Raw genomic sequence first — 13,448 nt, 5'->3', positions numbered from 1 at the left:
AAATACAATAAATATTTCACTTTCAAATCTAGATTCATTAAAGGATGCCCAGGAGGGAGAAATAATAAGATATCACTTTACAGCCCAAATAAAGCACAGAAAGACACAGCCTATAATGTATATTTCAGGCTTTAGGTTGAAATAACTCAGACATTGCTCCTGGTTAAGAAACATGGATGGTGCTGTGTCAGCACCTTGGCTGAGAAAGCATCTTCTTGTAATACTTTATGCCTTTTGGGAACATCTCCCCATGATCCTCTGCTGCTGCAAGAGGGAAATGAGGCAGCCCACAGCCCAGAGCAGCACTCTGGGGGAGAGCTGGGATGTCCCCATCGTGCACCATGCCAAGGAAACCAGAGCCAGAATTAGAGCCTTTGGGGGCAAGCAGCAGAGACTGACCCCAAACAACCTTCCCCAGAATCCAACCCAGCCATCACTGCAGGTAAACAATCTCCACGCCACATTCCACATGGGGAGAACCAAGGAGCAGAGACAGATTGTTTTCTCTTCTTCTCTCTGTGCTTCTCCTGAGAGACAGAATTCTGTCTGTCTGTCCAGAGGCTGTGAATGTCACATCCCCACCCTCCATCCTCGCAGCGCTGCCATGCTCTCATCAGCCCCACAGCTCTGCCAAAGAGCAGAAAAGCAGCGTGGGCTGGGAAGGGCCCGGGAGATCCACAGGGCTGTGCGGCAAGGGGAGCACTGGTAGCGCGGCTTGCTTGCTGTCATTGTTACTCTCCCACGTATGCTCCTGGCTAATCCAGTAATCTCTTATTTATGTGCAGCCTAATTAAGGCTGTGAGTAGCTTGATCTTTGTTTACTTAAGTGCATAGCAGAAGACTGCCAAGGCGAAATGAAATCAGCTGCAGGCAGGCAGGGCCGTGTGCGCTCGGGATGGCCTGGAACGGCGCCGCCTCTCCGGCTGGGATCGCCGGGCTGCTCACCGCGAGCCCTGGTGCTAATTCAAGCTTGTCTAATAAAGAGTCAGATAAACCAGACCAAGCCCAACCCAGCCAAGGCTGAAAGCAGCTAGTGGGATGTAATTAGTGCTCGTCAGCCTCTGCTGCTGATGCTACCGGCAGGACCTCACAGCCCCAGCCTTGCTTGGCAGTGTGGCTGTGCCCGGAGCCCCCTGTGCAGGGAGTGCGGGAAGGCAAACGTGATTTTAAACCTCCTCCCAGTAAAATGAACCCATAACTGGGCCAGTACCCTGCTGGAATCACGGCACAGACACCCACACCTGCTCTTTGCCCAGCTTCTGCCGCAGGGGCTCGCTGGGTGCGCGCCCGTGTTCCAGGAGCGCTGGGTCCGGCGCCTCCTCGCTCTCCCCGTGGGGCTGGTGGTCCTGGCCAGGGTGTGAAACCTGAATTCCATGAATTACTGCAGGGACTGGATGGGACATCAATGAGCAGCTGTGCACCAACAGGAACGAGGGGGCTGCAAGTTGCCTCTCGTGATTTACGCCGACACCAGGGAGATCGATGGAGTGTCCACTCATGTCGGTTCCCATTCACTCAGCTACTCTGTCTTAAAGGGGAGCATGGATAAAGTCGCCTCTTCGGAGCATCACAGATGAAATATGCTCACAGCATTGCATACATTATGATTTTTACACTTACCACAGCGGGAGCTGCTTCTCCCATCAGCTCCCCGAGCAGATCCCACAAGCTGAGCCAGCTAACGAGACTATTACATTCGCAATGTGCACTGCCACCCTACATCTTCCAAACGCTCTCCAAATGGATCTGTTTGGACCCATTTTAAATATAAATATTGCTGGGTTCTGTGCTAAATGTGTACGCAATGCGTTTTATGAAACCTTTAACAAATTCTGCGCAGAAGAATATGTTTTCCCATATGGGCTGCTTAAAGAAAGGCAGATGTGAGGCAATCCAAATCCCTCATATGCTTCTCCTCCTTCTCCCTTTCCTTTTGGCAAACTAAGTCAGGCAAAGACAAATATTGTATCAAAGAGTTATGGAAATAAACATGAATGTAGCTCAAGGGCACAAGTAAGTTTCTGGAATATTTTCTCTGTGCAATTAATAGGTAACATTGCGGGGGGAGCTCCAGTACCCAAAATATGCCCGAGGAAGATAATTTTATTGTGCAGACGGTACTCTGGGATCCACAGAGTGAGCTGCGTTCAGCAACATTAGTCAGGATACTCGGAATAGGCTGCAGAGAAAGATGAGGAAACGTGTCACAAGTTGAGGGAGAGCAGGTAACACTGGGCTGCAGGGAGGTGCCTGAGCTGGGACGTGGGGACAGGGCCTGCTGCAGCTCAGAGGGCAAGAGGTGGGAGCCACATCGGGGAGCAGGAGTGAGGGGCTGCTCAGCCCTCTGGAGCAGTCTTCAGGAGCCTCTGGAGGTGGCACTGCCTGTCCTGGAACCTGCTCTGGGGAAGGATGCTCTGGGACAGCTGCCAGCCTTGCCATGGATTCTGCAGACGCAGGGACTCCGTGGCTGGTGAGGCGTGTGCTGTGCTGGAGCTGCTCATGCTGTGCCCAGGGCCATGTAAAAGCAGATGGCAGAAATGCACCCCCAGATAAATCCGTAGTGTTCTGCCCTCTGCCTGTGGTCATGCCCTGGCACCCTGTTCCCATGGATGGCACACGGGGTCCCGCAGCTGAACCTGCTGCTGGAAAATACAGGAGGCCAGCATCAAGCTGTGTCTCACTACAAACCCCATTTCTTACAACAAGAAGAAGAAATAAATATCTAGTTCTTCTGCCAGGTTCCCCAGTTCATTAAATAACCTGCAAACATTAAACCAGATGTTGTGTTTTATCACTTGACTCAGATCATTATGACTTTATTTCTGATGGGCCTGGAATAAATGAAATGCAGTTATAAAGGTTATTTAACTATTAAAACAACTATTAATTAAAGTTTGCCAAGTCCTGGGGGCCCTGAGGACAAGAGGCAGCTAGGTAAATGTCAGTTATTATTTAATAAGTCCTTGTTGTTGGAATACGTGGCACGTGAGCTGCATCCCCAGCAGGAGCTGGGAGCTTGCAGATCCCTGCTATAAATATTTTGCCCAGTGTTTCAAAGCAGAGAGAAGGTGGGAGGTGATTTAGTGCCAGGGTCGATACTGCCAGGACTGAGGGCTCAGCCAGCAGGGGAAAAGGAGCTGCGGGGTGGGTGCCCAGCAGAACTCAGCTCCCCGAGGGGCTTGGGTGGGTGGGAGGCACGGAGAGGCTGGCAGGGACCTCGCTCCCTGTCCCGGGATGGCCGGTGACACAGTGGCACAGATGGCTTGCACGTTGGTGACACGGGTGGCACAGATGACTTTCACGTTGGTGACACAGATGATTTGCACATTGGTAACACGGGTGGCACAGATGGCTTGCACACAGGTGGCACAGATGATTTGCACACTGGTGACACGGGTGGCACAGATGACTTGCACGTTGGTGACACGGGTGGCACAGATGACTTTGCAGGTCGGTGCCCGTGCTGTGGGCTGCCCACCCCTCACCTCTCGCTCCTGCCCTCTCCAGCCTTTCGTGCCTCGGGGCTCTCTTGTGTTTTCTGCCTGCAGAGCACGGGCCTGGCCTGGAGCCCTGGGAGGAAGAAAGGTGGCAATAAATTGTACAGCAGCAACAGCTCTGAGCCCATTCAGGATTTCCTGCAACTGCTCTAATGCCACTAATTAACAGAAATAATGCTGAATAAGCTTCCAACGCATCAGAGCTCGAGGAGTAAAGGACTCCACTGAGCTGGAACCTAGGGGAAATAAATATGGTGCTGCTTTTGCACGTTGTCCTGTAATTAGGGCTTGCTGCAGCTTTGTCCCTGCTCCCTCTGTGGAGAAGCACAGCCGGTGATCCATGGGTGACATGTACCCAGAGGAGCAGCCACCTCACAAGTCCCTGCTTTGTGCACGTGAACTAAACTAAAACAATAATTTGATTCTTTTAAGCGTGAGGGAGGGGAAGAAGGGAGAGAGACATGAATATGGAACAGAGAGCTTGAGCATTAAATTGGGATGAAATGCTGCCAATGTTCTTTTAAAGACAAACCAAGAAAATGAAGGGGCTACACTCAGCTGCCACTGTGACAACGATCACTCATCAAGTCAAAGTCTCACTCTAATCACTTCAGCTGTTAAGGGGGAAGAAGTAGAGCAGTGCTGGGCTTGGAGAATTGCCACTCCTTGCCATCCCCTGCCCCAGGATGCCATCAGCAGTGCTGAGCCCTTGGCTTGTGAGGAGCCTGCTTGGGGGACAGACCACCCCAGATTTTTCATGTGATCTCTGCTAAGTACTTTGGAATCCCAAATAACTTACTGCAGGGAGCTTCATCTTATTCAGGAAAGCATTGCTACAATTTTTATTTCTCCAGTATCTTCTCAGAGGTGTCTCAGAACTAAACACTAATGCTCAGGTGAGCATTAGAACCTCCTGTTTCCAGGGCTGGATTTTCCCTGCTGTACACTTTAGAGGGAACTGTATTTCCTGGCTTTTGGGATAAGGGTGCAGGGTTTCCTCTGTGTATCATCTTTCTGAGCTGACAGGGCTAATTAGGGCACAGACATTCTTGACAACACCTCAGGTAATTGCAGTCTCTGTTCATCATTTTGTGTTGGGCAAAGCAAACACCCCCTCCAAGCCAGGCACTCGCTCACCAGCTACTGGTAGATGTCCTTAAAATTTCTCCAGCTTCTTTAAACTTGCCTACTTGACACAGCTGTGTGTCATCGCAAATTCTGTTCCTTCACAGCTTATTGCTTCTCTAGATCATTAATGACTGCATGGCACAGTCCTGGAGCAGAGCAAATCCCAGAGGCTCACTCCCCTTCATCCTCTCCAGCCACAATTTATCTGCTATTCTCTTTGATGCCACGGCCAGTGAAGCAGTGATGAGAGCTGCGTCCCACAGAGCCCTTCCTCCAGGAACAATGTGTAGAGCCCTGGTCCCACACAGCCCTGCAGTGAGCAGCAGCTCTTGGAGCTTGGCAGAGAGGCAGCGTTTGGAACACAAGAAATGACATAAGCTGGAGCCCTGCTTGCCAGGGCAGCAGGAGCAGGACTCCCTGGGAAGCCACAGGCTGGAACCTGGTGGAGAAGGAGCCCTCTTGTCCCTTCAGCAAAGGGACTTTCAAGGTTTTCCTCATAAATCCTTTCTTAGAAATTCCCTATAAATGCAACTTTGCCAATTTAGTTAGCCCAAGGGAGATTCTTTTTGGTGAAAACAGAATTGGCAGGTGAACAGGAGAAAGAAATAAAAGTCCTTTCACACCTCTGTTTTTATCTTTGGCCAAAACAGCAGCCAGAACTTGGCACGGTGACTTATTTTGTTTAAACCTTATTTTCTGTCAGGAGTAAGCTCCTGAGCCCCTTGCTGTAGTTCAGATTGCTGACCTGCCGTGAGTGTGGTGGTGTGACAGTGCTGGAGGATTTGCTGGATGTCCCCTGTCCCAGCAGCTGCTGTGACAGGCCATGCCAGGACAGGGTCAGCACTGTGCGTGCTGCGGGTGCCCTCGCCACAGCTTCCACCCGAGCTGAAAGTCACCGCGGGGAGAGGTAATTCATGCAAATCCCCAGGGCTGGATCAATGCAGATATGGAGGCTTTAGAGGCTCCCCGGAAGGTAAAAGCCCTTACTGGTTGCTTGTTTCAGGAGTTCATGCCACCCAAAGGCTCTGGGAACATGTGAATAGCTCCCGAGGTGCTGCAGCGACGCGCGATGCTGCCGGCGCCGTGCGGAGCCGTCCCCGGCAGGAGCTCGGACCCGCGGGGCCCTGCGTGGGCCTGGGACGGGCTCACTGCCCTCATTCTGCTCTAGATAAACCATGGCAGCCGTGTTTGTTCAGGGCCTCCTGCTCTGCCTCTGCCTCTTGGAGCCTGGCTGTAGGCGCTGGGCAAGCAGGGCTGCTGAGATGGCTGGGGTAAGGTGACCTGTCAAGTACAAGATGGTTTTTGTTTCCCAAGAGTCCGTCTGCTTTTCCCCATCATTTCATCCAGTGGATAATTTTAGCTTTCCCTACATGTTCCTAAATTTGCTTATACTCCTTTCCAAGCCCATAACAGTTACAGCAACACAGCTGCTCCTGCCCCAGAAGGAATGGGGACACTTTGGGCTTGGCCATCCTGTGGGTCAGGGTCCCTCCTTGCTCTCCAGCAGGGATGCAAGGAGATCAAGGCAGAGCAGGGATGTGCACGACAGCTGCTGGGGCATGGGGCTGCCAGAGGCAGCAGCTCCCCGTGGCTCACCTCAAGGATCCCCTGTGGGATGGGGTGGGAGGCTGTGGTGCTCTCTGTGGGATCAGCGCTCCTGCTCCAGAGCAGGCTGTGCACCCCGAAACCCTGCCAGGTGCCCCGTGTCAGAGTCAAGAGCAGTCAGGGAAGGCAATCCAATCCAGCTGGTCAAGCTCTCCCCAGAGGGGCACAACGGCGTTACCAATGTTTTCACAGGATTTAAACTTCCAGTACAATAGCCAGAAATAAAGCGAGCTCCGTACGTGCGTTACTGCTACCTTTTTTGCATACAATTGAATAAATTACCCTTTGTTATGAAACATTAATCCTCTTTGCTAAATGGAATAATTCCCACCTCGGAGGCAGCGGAAGGTTGGAGTGCCCTCAGAGCAGACCTGGGGCATCCTCTCAAGCAGTGTAATGACAAATGGGGCAGGGCAGCTCCTGTGCCCGTGGGGAAAGCCAGGAGCTCACGGGAGGGTGAGAAGTTCCCTGGGGCGTGCCCAGCTAGGGCAAGCTACATGGATTTTGTTTTTATATAGATATATATTAAAAAATATATATAATATATTTATTACATATATATATATACACATATATATATATATATATATATATATATATATATACGCACACATATAAAGTGAATATATGAATATATATTCCAGTCTAGAGGGAAGGTTGCCCACACCTCCCTTTCTGGCATTGGCAGGTTTCCTCTGCCCTCACCCACACACAAACACCAGCGTCTGATGCTGGCACCAGGAGGGATCCATTAGGAGGAAACTCCACAAATCTCAGTGTGATGCTACAGCTCCTGACAAAATGAAGGCAAGTATCTGGTTCAGATCTGCACTTAAAACAATCCAGAGGGCCATTAGTATTCATCCCGTGTGATCCAGATGGAGTAATAGCAGCTGTATGAATAAAATTAAAATCGGAAAGCTGAGCCTGCCTCATGCTTAGGAAGAGGCTGAGATTAAGGCTGGCAAGGCAGCTCCAGCAGGAGCTGGGCTCTGTCCAGCTGGTGTGACCAGCCCTTCTCTGGGGGTGCCCCTGCCCACCACTGCAGCGTGGGCAGCGCCCCGAGCCTGCCGTGCCAGGCGGTCAGAGGGGCTCCAGGACGTGGGCAAGGAGCAGCTTCGGAGGAGACGCTTTCCTTGGGCTGCAGCTCCTGGCAGAGCTGGGGCAGTGCTGGGCCCCTGCCCGGAGCAGCAGCGTGCAGGGACCCTGGCTGTGCAGGGCACAGGGGAACCCCAGGGCACAGGAATCCTCTTCGAGCAGCAAGAGGGTGAAATCCATGCGGCTTTTAACCAGGCTGCAGGTTTCAGACTGTAGTTCATTAATTCAAAGAGACAGAATTGATGTCCCTCCCCTTCCCATCGATGCAGTCAAAGGGTCTCTCCACGTCTCCCAGTGCTGCCATCGTATTCCGATGGCCCCGGCTGCCCCTGCAGAACTGGATCATTGATTCCTCCAGGGACCCTTTGGAGATGCCCATAACAACCCCCCAGACCCCACTGGCCCCAGGAGGAAGCTGCTGTGTGAGAACCTCCACTTGCATTTCAGAGAGGGTGGCTGGCTGAGTCAAAACACCGATTTTTGCCAGGAGTCCCTAAGCACTATTATTCATGGTTGCTTATGAAACCCCTCATTAGCTGAAGAAGCTAATTGTTGTTGCTGAAAAAACGAGCAGTGAATCTCCAGGTCTGGCGTTCTGCCACCCCAGGAACCTGGGCTTGTTTACTGCGAGGCTCAGCGTTCTTTGCTGCTCCAGTCAGGAAAATATTCCCCAACAAACCCCACCTTTCCCCATACTACCGCCTGTCTTTCCCTTTCCCCTGCCCAAGCCTGATACGCAGAAACATTCAGGGGTACGAGGGGATGCCAACCTGTGCTTTGTGACTGATTTCAGATAAATTCTGGACAGCAGAGAAGTGACATCCAAAGTGCCCACAGTGGGGAAAGCATCCTGCCCGAGAGGAGCTCTGCAAGGGATGGAGCTCCTGCACCTCCCTCTGCCCACCTGCAGGAAGAGGCACCGGTCCGGGGTCAGGAGCAGCACCAGTTCACAAATCACCCCTCCCATCCAGCTGCTGGCAGCAGCGAGGCTTCAGCCGGGAGGAAATTGTTTTGCAGGTATTGTTTTGCTAACAATAGCGGTTTCTGCTTCTGAGAACGCTGTTTTGCTTAATACCTGCTTTCTGCAGAGTGGCAACGTGATGGAGTAATAGCCCTGGCACAGCTATGAGGGGTCTGGCTGGTGACAAGAGAACAGACAGCTGTATCCATCAGGAAAGAAAGAAAACAAGTGTAAAGGAAATAAGTGCTCCACGTAGGAATCCCCCGACAACATAAGGTTTTAATCTTCAGGATTAAATGGTGTTTTGATCCCTTACTGCACAATAAATGTATTTGCAGGGGGAAATGTGCCAATTTTCTTCTCTGCTAAGAGAAAAGAGAGCTGGACTTGAGCATTGCTCTGTTTACAGGAAATAAAATGGAGGTTTGTTTTGAAAAGTTGTCTGATAGAAGTGAAATGAGACCCAAATCCCGTGGTGTGGCACAGAGAATAACTGGCTGGAGCGCCTGTCCCAGTTACCTGTCCTGTACCTTTCTGGGGACACTGGAGATCACGCAGTGGCTGCACAAACACCAAAGGATTAACTGCTGATAAGAAAGTGGGAAACTGAGTCCCAGACAGTGGAGGGGCTGATCCTGCCGTGGGGCAAAGGGATCTCTGCAGCCCTCAGCCATTGCTGCCAGCCCTGTCATGTCAGCAGCCCTCGGCCTTTGAACTGCTCCCTAAAACCACCCATGACCCAAGATATGTGATTATTGTTAATATTTTCCTGGGACTGTTTCCACTGCACAGAGAAGGCCGTCACACGCCGGGCAGCAAGTGTTTATGAATGCTGATGAATTATTCAGCTTGTGTGGAACCAGGCATCATTATCCCCATGTGAGATAAAGGAGCGGGTGCACATCTACGTGGATGCAGATATAACACCGGCTTTAAAAAGAATTACAATTCTTCGTATTCTCCTCCCAGACAAAACCCCCAAGATGCAATGCTCTGTTTTTCCTTCCTTTGAAAGAAAAGCAGTGAACACCGAGTCCTGCCAAGCTCCTAATGAGAGGCTGCTGTGCCCCACATCCCAGCCCAGCAGCCACTAACCCTGCTGCACCCTGGCTGCCACTCGAAACACGCCTGGAGTACCCACTGCACAGGAGCGCAGGCCTGCAGGAGCTGTGGAGGAGCTGCCCAGGCTTCCCAGCTGCCTCTGGCTCTTTCTCTGGGCTCTGCATTGGCGTGTCACCTCTGTCCACGTTCAGGAGCAGCCCACGAGCAGCAGCTCCCGTGTGGGTGAGCAGCCCCCACAACCCCACCATGGGCTGGGGGCATCTGCTGTTCCACGAGCACCCCAGGGCTGACAGAGCTCCGAGCATCCTGCAGCCCCCTGCAAGCCTGCACAAACCAGCAAAACACCCTGATCTGGTGCCACTGGCAATGTGGGTCCAGCAGAGCACAGCCCCCCGGAGCCCCCCAGAGCCCCCCAGAGCCCCCAGAGCAGAGCTGCACGGCAGGGGCACCACAGCACCCAGAGCCACCCCACTGCAGCCCTGTCCAGCATCTCCGTGAGCCAGGCTGCGTGCCAGGGGAGCAAAGCTTCCCTGCAAAAGGAAAAAAAAAACAAAAACCCCCTCTGAAGCGTGTGATAAACATGAGTGTAAGGGAAAGCACTTGTTTTAAAAACCGGTAAGAAATCCTTCAGAGCTGTCCTTCTGCGCTCCCCGCGGGGGTGATGGAGGGGGCCAGAGCTCCTATTGATCTGACCCACAGCACCCCGAGCGCCGCTCGTTACCCAAACACAAAAACAATGTTCAGCAACACAACATCTTGTTAACTCGGGAAGTCAGGGGAGCCCTCCCGCTTCCCAGCAATCACTCCAGCATCGCCTGCCTGAACAGAGCCGAGCGGCACGGCTCTTAATGGGGTTATTAATAACTGTCACGTTCCACGAAGGTGAAATAATGTGCTTGCTTTCATCCATAGATTAGACCGAAGCCGTGGGGAATTGTCCGAGCCCCCTGCCCTGTGGGGTGCCCTGCTGCCGTGCAGAGGAGCAGCACTGCTGGCACCGTGGGCATGGGCATGGCCGAGGGCAGCTCCCCGGCACCAAACCCTGGGCAAAAACATCTCTGCGTTTGCTCTAAAACAAATGCGCTCGGAGCTTTCCTGTCGTTACACTTTTAGACCTAAATATAACTAAAAGCCAGAGAGAGGAGAGTGTGCTAAGAGACTGTTCAACTGCAGGCAAGAAAAATCCCAGTCCCCACGTATTAATTTAAAGTTTGAGGTTTTTATGGGGATGCTGCTGAGACAGACACAGCTATGAGTAAATATGTCAAAATAATCTATCAAGTGGAAAGCTGGTCCCTGAGCTGTTCAATGCAAGAGGTAAATTACACAAAGACTATCACTAGATTTCCAAAATGCCTTCCAAAAGAAGAGAAAGAAAGGGAAAGGACAAGATTTGGGTATCTTTCTTAAGGACTGTTCCCAGCCCTTTCCTGCTTTCAGAGACAGTCGTTACATTTTGAGGCTCTCCAGCTGTGCTGGAGCTCCTGACCAGACCAGGGGCTGCTCCCTTCCCCTCCCTGAATGCCCCCAGCATCTCAGCTGGGCTCTGGTGGGAAGGATGCTTCCAACCCCAGTGTCACACAGAGCTGGAAAGACTGGACAAAATCTGCCCACCCTGCCAGAGGGCTCCGAGTCGCTTCCTGGTAAAAGGGGCTAAATTAATCCATTTAATAGAGAAAAACCCTGCCTTCAGAATAAAACAAGATCCAAAATCTCTCTGAGCAGTGTTTCCCTTGAGGCTTACCAGCGCTGCGTTTTCCATCACAAAAATAATGTCCTGTAAAAGACTGATTAGTCAGCTGATAATTGAGTTCTTAAATGTCAAAAACAATATGGTATGAATATTCAGCAGATCATGCCATGAAACTTACCTGTTCCATCAACAATGACTAACAGTTTCTATCCCCATTGTTCTTTTCCAGATATTATGTTAATTCGACTTTTCTGAGGTGATGAACAAGGCTCCCTTAAAACACAGCTTTGCAGGTTAATGTGTAATGGGCTGCTTAAGAGAAAACAGTTTGGAAGTCGTGCCTGACTTCCATCCCTGTGCATTAGCTCCAGCTTGCAGTTCAGGGAGAGGGGCCAATTGAATCACAACAGCTCAAAGCAGAGAGAGTTAATATTTTGTCTTCTGAGAAGAAGGAAGACTGATATGTAGATTGGAAAAAAAAAGCCAAATTTTTGTGCTGCTTGAGGTTAAGCAGCCCAAGGGTCGAGGTCAGAACACATTTCAGATATCATTTAATTTAACGGGGGAAAACACAGGCTGTGTGTCACCCAGGGCTGTATCTCTGGTTTTTAAAGGGAGGTGGGATGATACTGGATAGAACTCCATTCCCCACCACCCTTGGGGCCCAGCCACCCAGCCTGGTTTCTACTCAGCCAACAGAACACCCAGCCAAGCCCTGAGCAGCCAATTTCTCCAGGACAATCCTGTGGGAATGGTAGCAAAGGGTTTGCTACGCCCTGGGCAGTCACGGATGGAGCCCAGCACCCAGAACAGGCTCGGCAGCACGCCTAGGGGCTGAAGGATTGCATCTCTGCATCTCCCTAAGCGTGTGTTTAATTAAGGCCCTGGCCTAAGTGGGAGCTCGGGAGCCTGGCTCTCAGTTACCCCAACCCAGATTTATGGGCTGCATGTGGAGTGGTGAGCAAAGACATTGAAAACCAATGACCACCTCGGAGAGGCAGAGCCAATGCTGCACTCCTTATACTGGAGAATACAAAAATGAAGCCATCAGGCTCACCAGACAAGGAGGTTATTTGTACTGCTTTTTTCAGTGATTAGTTTCTGTAATAATGCCTTTTGCCTGCACTGGGAGAAGCTCTCCATCGCGCTCTCGCACACCGCGCTGCTGATGGATGGTGCTCCCATGGGACCAACCAAACTCAATTTTAATGTTTCCTGATGCCACTGAGAAGGATGAAAAGGCAATTATCATCTTCTCCCAGGCTCAGATGTTGCCAAGCACAAAGGGATATGGGGATCCTTGGTTGAGGAACGTTCTGCTTGACTTCGCTGGAGGTTTTCAAACACGTTTTCAAAACATTCAGAATTGTCAGCCTTTTAGGGGGAAAAGCAAAATGGAACTTTTGGGGTTTTTCCCCTCAGTCTCGCTATCCCTTACGTCAGTCACTGGCTGAACCTCCCACGCTCAGGACCTTTAGGAGAGGAGAATGTCCCTCACCTGAAGCACCTGGTTTGGGTGCTCTCCATCCCCCGCAGATTTCAGGTGCACCTCGGCCTTGGTCTGCAAGGCATCTTCCAGGGCTTAAGAGGAGAGATGTGTCCACTGACTTCTCCATGGCACAGACTGATTGCAGGAGCCATTACTGCAAATGATATATCAAGGGCCTTTTTAGAAGCTTGCTCTGGTGGGACCCAGAACCAGGGAGGGCACAAGGGAGGAATATGCCTTTTAAATACCACTATTTTGTAAAAAATCCATCTGTAGAAATGGCATAAAAAGCACCCTGTTAAAACAGCATCGATATTCCACCTGATAGAAGCCAGAGATTTGGGGGAATTTCTTTCACTCTTTGAAGGTTTCCATCTCATACAAAACTCTGAGTATTGTTATGGACAATACCCTGTCACTCAGATAGTTCCAGCATGTCTGCTGGGGGGCTGGAAAAGAGGGATTTTCTTCTTCCCTGGCAGGGTGAGAGAAGGTGACCTCTCCCTCACGCGCCGAGTTAATCACCATCATGCCTCTCCTTTGCTGCCCGGGCCGGTATCCCTAATTACACTAACCTATTTTTCTTGAGTACAATGGGAGAGAGTTCCGAAGGATCAGAGCTCCTGTGGGGAGAAATTAACCTCCTTCCCTGCGCCGGGCTGTAACGGTTGTTTATTCCTCAGCAGAAGAGCCACTGGAACAGGAGCAGTGCATGGGGCAGGGATCCAGCCTGCCTGGAGCCCGAGCAGCATCCCAGCCCAGCATCCCAGTTCAGTATCCCAGTTCAGCATCCCAGTTCAGCATCCCAGTTCAGCATCCCAGTTCAGTATCCCAGCCCAGCATCCCAGTTCAGTATCCCAGTTCAGCATCCCAGCCCAGCATCCCAGTTCAGCATCCCAGTTCAGCATCCTGACC

General features: G+C 51.3%; 1 long non-coding RNA gene across 1 annotated transcript; it reads right to left on the bottom strand.

The window, feature by feature from the left end:
- Positions 1–313: 313 nt before the first annotated feature.
- Positions 314–13,419, bottom strand: LOC146765480 (uncharacterized). Its single transcript, XR_014950008.1, has 3 exons — positions 13,109–13,419; positions 12,543–12,687; positions 314–3,570 (listed from the first exon to the last, which is right to left on the bottom strand). It is a non-coding gene; the product is annotated as an uncharacterized LOC146765480 (long non-coding RNA).
- Between the last annotated feature and the right edge of the window lie 29 nt (positions 13,420–13,448).

This window comes from Lonchura striata, chromosome 24 (assembly GCF_050655825.1).
Source record: "Lonchura striata isolate lonStrDom1 chromosome 24, ASM5065582v1, whole genome shotgun sequence".
Classification (NCBI taxonomy): domain Eukaryota; kingdom Metazoa; phylum Chordata; class Aves; order Passeriformes; family Estrildidae; genus Lonchura; species Lonchura striata.
This window is presented reverse-complemented; position numbering and strand designations above follow the sequence as displayed.